This window comes from Camellia sinensis, unplaced genomic scaffold (genome assembly GCF_055761805.1).
Source record: "Camellia sinensis isolate YWXY unplaced genomic scaffold, ASM5576180v1 Unanchor3, whole genome shotgun sequence".
Taxonomy (NCBI): Eukaryota; Viridiplantae; Streptophyta; class Magnoliopsida; order Ericales; family Theaceae; genus Camellia; species Camellia sinensis.
In genome coordinates, this window is record NW_028129178.1 from 7,453,486 (window position 1) to 7,461,928 (window position 8,443).

An 8,443-nucleotide genomic window follows, 5' to 3' on the forward strand; every position below is an offset into this window, starting at 1 on the left:
CGTCAGAAGCCGAAAATAAATTTTTTGCCATCACGGCAAGCCTAAGGATTATGCAAGACTGAAAGTAAACAAGGAAATGGCATTGGGAGTAAAGGAGAAGAAAACTTACAGGGAGCAGGAGGTATAATAAGAGACAGGAGGAAATTACAGAGGTTGCGAAGTGAAGGAGTTGAACTAGAAGGCGAGCCAGAAACTTTGAGTATTCAGAGTATACATTCGAAGAGACAAAGTTTTAAATCACATTAAATGGAGGACGCGTACGAAGAGGCGGGAATTCGTAATGATGACCAAAAAACATGTGCGTTCTGACACAAGTTGGAATGAGGTTAGCCGTCGAATTTTTGACTTTTCAAGTTCGATACCAAACATGCCGACTAACTAGCACTAGTGGGGTGGTTGGGGGGGCAATTGTGGGAGCTGGATAAAAATGGACTCAGATAGGCCGAATACACATTTAGATAATCGGTACATGTTGTACTCGCCCGTCTTGTACGTTTTGGATGCCGAATATCTTAGTCGGCCACAAAGCTAGCCGAACAAGGGCCCCATTGGAAGTCGGGTTACGACGAAAGAAGGGCCGAGTGAGAAATCACACGACAGATTAGTAGTGGGCCCCATCTTGAGGATTAAAAGTGTATATAAATAGAAGAACAGTAACCAAAGAGAGGTATGTGAGAACTATTGCACTTAACTTAAGATACAAGTAACTACGAGAGCATACACTGACTTAACCGTCGGAGTGCTAATTCTGGCACCCCCAACCGGAGTGTTCATTCATTTTCAAGTTACTAGCTGAGGATCTCGAGTGTCCCAATGAATCAAAAGAGTATTTCCAAACCACTTCCCCATATTATCGACTGCCCTTTTCGTCATCTGTGCTAGATCTATTCTACAACGCTGGGGACGTCTTAAATACTAGATACCTCGTTCATTAATTACAGATGCAGCATTTCTGATGTGCCCAGCAGCTAACCCCTCTTCTATAGTAGGGTTCGAAACATGTCCAAATTAGCACAAGCCATATGCTTTATTCGGCTTTGGAACGACATGTCCAAATGGGGCAAGGGAAATAATACCGTTATACTCAGCATCTGATGTTATAGCCAAATTATAATACATTACCCCACTTGGCCAGATAAATTTAACATTGATCTATATATTTTATTCAGCAAATAATGTTACACGTTGCAAGCCATATGTTTTATTCAACTTTAGAACGACGTCCAAATAGGCACAAGCCATATGTTATTCGGCTTTGGAACGACATGTCCAAATGGGGCAAGGGAAAATATACCATTGCACTCGGCATCTGATGTTATAGTAGAATTACAATACAAATACATTACCTCCCTTGGCCAAACAAATTTAACATTGAGCTATATATTTTATTCAGCAGATAATACACGTTGCAAGCCATATGTTTTATTCAGCTCTAGAACGACGTCCAAATTGGCACAAGCCATATGTTATTCGGCTTTGGAACAACATGTCCAAATGGGGCAAGGGCAAATATACCATTATACTCGGCATCTAATGTTATAGTCGAATTACAATACATTAGCCCACTTGGCCAAACAAGTTTGGGATTGAGCCGTATATTTTATTCGACAGATTACGTTATAGCCAAATGTTGCATGGGTCCCATTAATTTAATGTCGAATTGTCTTACATTGTCTTGGCCATTAATTTAAATTATTTATTATCGAATGGCGTTGCATTGTCCTACTTAGCTATTAATTAGCACATGCACAAGAGAGACAAAAGGACGATTTTCATTAATAAATTGAGCAAAAACAATCATCATTTTACACATGAAAACTACACTATAAATGAATTCTAAACAAAATAAGCAAAAATCTACAAAAAAAAAAAAAATATAGAAAATGCCAAACATAAAGCAAAATTACATTAACCCAACTTATTCTTCAGGGTCAGACTCCAATGGCTCAACCTCTAGCTGCTCGTATGGAATTGGCTACTTTAATGTCACATTAGCGGCTGCTAGGGCTTTGAGCCAGCCGTGTTTGAGGCCCCAATTTTCAAATTTAAGTACTTCCTCTACATACTTTTCCAAGGCCACATTCTCTCTGGCATCAAACGCCTTGGAAATCTTGAAGTCGGTGATTTCTTTCACCTTCTTCGATTCTTCCAAATCGGCCTCCAACTTCGCAATCGTCCTTGGCCAACTTGAGCGCATCGTCACTCATGTTCACCCTTTCTTCGGCGGCCATCCTAAGTAGATCGGAGCATTTGGTCTTCTCTTTCTCAATATTGGCCCTCGCTCGTTCGCTCCTCCTCCTCTTTCCTAGCTTTAGATTCGGCTCTAAGAGATGCCATTACCAATTCGGCCAACGCCTCTTTAGCCTTGCCCTTTTTGGTTTTAATCTCAGCTTTAAGTAAGCCGATTTGCTCGACGGCATCATAATGATAGTGGCCAATTTTTGCAATTCTGCCCGCCGCCTTAAACAAGACATGTATAAGTTAGTCGACATAAAAAGGAAACAAAATATTTAAGTGTCAATTACGTACCTATATCATCGACTGAGCAGCTAATGATATCGACACCACGTTTGGTTCTACACGGATCACAGCCCTATCTATTGGCAAGAAAATCAACGAGGCTACACTTAGGGCTACGGCGGGGTCTTTCAAAGCCGACGCGTCAGCAGAAATCGGTGCGTTCTTTATTTTAGGTTGGATAATAAACGTTGCAGCCAAGTCTTGACACTCTTCTATGCGTGGTCGTTTATTGGTTAAGTTTTTAGAAGAGTCAGCCTCGATCTCGGCGGGGCATTTCTCCCTCTTGTTCGGCCACCATGTCGTCCGATTTTTCAATGACCGGCTCGGCCACAACAATTTGCTCCACTTCCTCAATAGGAGCAGGTGGAGAAGATTCAGCCTCAACAGGAGCAGGTGGTAGGGGTTCAGATCTGGTGGCTTTGGTCCTCCTTCAGGATGCCATCTTCTCGGCATTTTTTCTTTTAGCCATCTGTGCGAGCGATTCCTCAACCATGTTTTCAGGACAGGTGTTGGGAAGGCCTCCTTGGTCAGTGAAAATATCATCTTCTAACGATGTGTCAACTTGACCTGAAGTGGATGGGAGGTTGAAGCTGACTTCCTCAAAAGCCAAATCAAGAGCCGCGTCAACTTCCTCTCCTAAACGACCCTCAGAACCGTCTAAGTTAGATTGGTTTGGCTGTTCAGCGGCTGATCGCTGACTTCACTACCTGGCTCAAAATCCGAACCTTCAAGACCAATGTCCCTATGGCTCTTGAAGTTTGGGAAAATGAGTGTTGTAAGCTGCTATTCGCCCCTTGGAATCGAAATATGGTTTGCAGCCGAAAAAGTAACGTACATTGGTTTGTATCGCAATAGCACATGGGTGGCCCACCTCTGCTTTTGGAGGTTTGGACGGCTAAAGAATTGGAGCGCAGTTTTGATTTGATCAACCACAGTGTTGTTAGCCCAAATAAGTACTTTCTTCAAATCGTTGCCTGCACAAATGAAACGATAAGTACATGAAATCTAAACCGAATAGACGTATAAGAAATGCACAAAGAAATGCACAAAGAAATGGAACTGTACAGCCACCTAGTTCGCCTTTATTTCTTGGCACAGGATCTAGGCGATCTTCACCTTTGCCGAATTTCCAATTGCCTCAACCAACGACCATGACGTCATCAACATGCTTACCAGAGCTGGCAAGCATAGTCACCAGATGGTGATCAGTGTCCTTGGCCATGAGAAAATAGCGTCCTTGCCGACCAGAAGATTTCGCCAAGGCATAACGATACTGAATAGTAGGGATCCCTGGATTAATCCTAAGTCAGCGATTTAATTCTACTATGCCCATTATGATTCGGTAAAAGTTTACTTTTGGCTACGAAGGGAGTAGACCTCAATAGCAAAGAATGACTTTCAAAAACAGGTGAATGGGGAAACGGATTCCGTCCTCAGTGATTGACAAGAGAGAAAGATGATCGTACTCGCATCAGTCCTCTCCATGTCGACTATGCTGTCTGCCACAAGTGACAGATGGACGTTATCTGGGATGGAAAAATAGTGTTGAAAGGTGAAAACACGGTCTGCAGAAAGAAGAGCTTTCAAGTGTTTCACCATTCGAATCGGAATAGAAAAGATGCTAAACTAAAAATAAAGAAGAAAATGGGAGCTGGAATGAGGAAGAAATGCAAAAAAGAGAAGAACTTACAAGTTAGAGAGAGAAAGACAGTGGGAACTAGATGGAAATCACAGAGGTGGTGAAGTGAAGGAGAGATGCTGTGAGACAACTAAAGAGCCTTGTATAATTCAAAAAATATTCAAAGGGATAGTGCAGTTTCATATCGCATTAAATGAGCAATGTGTACGAAGGGATGGGAAATTATAATGATTTCTAAATCGTGGTCATTCTGACGCTTCGGTATTGGAAAGAGTGCGAGCGTCGTATTTTTGACTTCCTATACATAAAACCAAACATGCCAATTAATTGGAGTTAGTCGGATGTTCGGGGGGCAATTGTGGTGGCCAAATAAAATTAATTAAGGAAGACCAAGAAATCTAATCAGCATTAGGCCAAAGAGAATTCGGCCCTGTCCAGGGGCTCTTGAAGTCGAATATACGAATCAGCCATATAAGGAGCCGAGTAGGAACCAACACATAACTGGAAGGCCGAGTAAACAATCATGTGCGAGATTAAGAGTGGGCCCGCCCCATAGGCCCAGATGTAGTATAAAAAGAGGAACGTCTACCAAAAAGAGGTATGTGAGAATAAAGGAGATAACTTGATATAGAAGTAAACTTAAGAGAATACTAACTTGTCCATCGGAGTGCTAATTCTGGCACCCCTGACTGGAGTGTTCATCCATTTTTGAGGTAGCAATTAGAGGATCAAAGACGTCTGATTGGATCTTGGAGTATTTCTAAACCACTTCACCACATAAATGATAAAATTATATCTTTTGTTTAGAAATTATTTGTTGAGTAGAAATATCTATTTTGGGCTATCGGTGGAGGATAGTCTTGATTGTTGTAGACATTGCATGAGGATTAGGTTAAATTGAAACTAATTTCTCATACATTGTACGTTGAGCATCATTTCATAGTTAACGTTGTAAATGTATTGGTTTTGAGAAAAAGGGAGTGAATACCTTTGTGAATCTAGTTAGGGGGTATAGTTGTGATCATGATGTTAGCCTGTGTGTCTTTGGTGAAAGTCTAAAAATTAGTGCGGTTAGGTCCCGATCCTTCTAATTAGTACCCGTAAAATGGCTTCGGTAATGCTTGTATAGCCTTCTAATAGGCACATACCTAGAGATTCCCATTGTTTTGTATCCACTGCCCTATTTTCTGTATAAAAGGATTGTTTTCATGAATTGATTGATAACCTGGCATTGCATTGTTTTGAGATGGAAACCGAAGAATGTTTGACAAATGGCATGCATGTGCATTCACTTTATAATTTTGCTAAGATTCATATGCTGTGTTAAAGTATCTCTACTGGGTTTTGGCTCACCCTATGTGGAAAATAACTTTTAGTTGTTGATGATATGCCTTCGTCAAGGACGTAGCTTGGGAGAACTTAGAGCTAAAGGCGCCATTTTTGTTTGGTGATGTAATTATTTTTGTTTAAGTCTCGAGCTTTACTTGTATTGAGTTTAAGCTCATTTTGTTGTACACAAGCATCGACTTGTGAAGTTGCCGCCTTTAGGATATGTATTTATTTGGTTTTACTTTTAATTCTAAGTCATGTATCCGTGTCATATGCTATAGATTTAGGATCTATAATTTATGAATGTATATCGCATATGCCATCTTTTGTAATGATCAAAGATACAATGAATAGAAGATATGACATTATTGATCAATTGTATTACTGTTAAGATGGGTTTATGTTATTTATTTCGAGGTGTTATAACTTGGTATCAGATTATTTGAGTTTGAATACTTTGGGATTAATGGATGTGGTTTTTACCATAATGGGTTCTCTTGCTAGATGATATTAGAAATAGACCCGGTATGCTATGTGATAACATGCTTATGTGACTAAATGAGTATGGGATTTAATTTCTTAGATATTGATTTTCTAAAGTCCTGTTAGAAAAGCATTTGATCAGTGCTATTTCTAACTGGAACTCTAGCAATGTCGCGAGATAGTCACTATCTAGAAAGAAAATTCGTTTGTGTTTTTGTGATTAAGTGCTTATGTGGTGTGAATTATTTGTTGTCTACCGCATTAGGAGGTGAGTGAATTAGCTTCGGCACATTTGTAAATGTGCTAATCTGTTATGTTACCTTTATTAGGATGTTATTACATGGACATGGTGGTGGTAGGTGTTGTAGGCCTAGGCAGCAGGAGGTACCATTACCGGATGAAATTCTAGCGCAAGAGAAGGGAGTTGGTCAGGCTAATGTGGTCGAGCTAGCAGGTCGGCAAGCCATGGGTGCTTTGACCCATGAAATGTCTGATGCTTTATGGGAATCCATGGACATTCTCATGGTTGAGAATCAAGTCCAGGCCTATGTTGTCGAGACAGGGCCATCCTTTTTGAAGATAGAGTCCAGGGCTATGTTGTCAAGATAGGGCAATCCTTTTTGAAGATGGAGTTTTGCCGATCGAATCCATATGGGTTTTTAGGGGATCCAAATGAGCCACTAAAGGTAGATAAGTGGCTTAAGAAGATGGTGAAGATGTTTAAGATGCTTAGCATCGAGGACGATGGTTTAAGGGTGACTTTAGCATCTTTCCAGCTGAATGGAGATACGGGTCAATAGTGAAAGTATGCTCGTGGACGCATTGGGGTGACTTAGGAGTCAATGCCTTCCATGACAAGTTCATCTTCCCATTACTAGAAAAAAGTTGAGGGATCAGTTCTTGAAGCTCAAGCAGCTAAACACACCTATAACAGAGTTTGAGGTCACATTTACTAGCTTTTCTAGGTTTGTACCAGAGCTTATGGTAATGGAGGAACATTGTTGTGTTGAGTTCAAGAAATGATTGAGGACTGGGCTCCTTTTCAAGGTGGTTGGGTCTATGATTAGGGATTACGATCGTCTTGTGGAGGCGATGGCTCATTTAGAGACCGTGATTCAGGCGAAGAAGGAGATGGTGAGGGGCTCTAGGTAGAGGAGTCAGAAGATTTAGGGAGAGACTCGAGACAACAAGAGGTAGAGGGGTTTTACTCCACAGTAGTCCCAGGCAGCACAGTTCAGATCTACTTTTCCTATACTGAGTTCTGGTTCAGGAAGGGGTAGCCAAGGTGGGATAACTTGCTTTAAGTGTGGCCAGTTGGACCACAAGTCTTCAGTTTGCTTGCAGAGAGGTGGAGGGCAACATTCTACACCGTCAGTTAGCTTATCCTCAGAGCTAGAGTCATGGAAAAAGGGCAATTGCATACCTATTATCAGTGTGGGCAGTTGGGGCACTTGAGGAGGTTTTGCTCTCAGGTAGGTGGCCCATTTAGTGCATCTGGTTCGAGACAGACATAGAGCCACCAGCCTACCCTGTCAACATAGGCCTTAAGGGCTACTCAGGGAGCCTTTTCAGTTCAATCAGCTTATTAGTCCTATGCTCTGAGAGGTGAGCAGGTGGAGTAGAGCCCTACAAGGCGTGTGTATGTTGTTACCACGCCAGATCAGTTGCCAACACTCTCTGTTTTGAGAAGTAACTTTCTGTTGTTCAATTCTATTGCCAATGTGTTGATTGATACTGGTGCATCTCATTTTTTTCATTTCATCCACATTCGCATCAGTTTTGGGGTTAGAGGTGGCTCAGTTAACATCTCCACTTGGAGTAGAGTCACCAGTTGGGAGTAAGGTTGACTTGGACTGGGGATGTTGCAGTTGTGAGATTGAGATTGTCGGTCGCCAACTTCTTTTTGCTTTTACATTCCTAGATTGTCGAGTTTCGATGTCATCTTAGGTATAGACTGGTTGTCTTCATATCGTGCTGTTATAAATTGTTACTGTCAAAGAGTTATGGTGTGCACCTTAAGTTTTGACTATTTTTATTTTCTAGGGGATCGAGCCGATAGAGTTTTGTCGCCAGTATGTGACTCATGTGGTCGGGGCGAGTTTAGTTGTCATCTTGCAGCTTTCTTGGGTAATGAGAGTGATGCAGTCCGAGTTGAGTTATCGAGGGTATTTTGTGAATACTCGAACGTCTTTCCCAAAAATCTTACTAATCGACCACCCCAACAGGAGATTGCGTTCTCTATTGACTTAGTACCTGGCATGACACCGATTACCATGGCATCATATAGATTTGCACCCACTGAGTTGTGTGAGTTGAAGATTCAACACCAAGAGCAGTTAGATAAGGCTTCTTAGGGAGCATCGACTCTGTCTACTAAGAAGAAGGATGGCACTTTGGGTCTGTGCATTGATTACTAGAAGTTAAACTAAGTAACTGTTAAGAACAAGTATCCATTACCTCGCATAGATGATC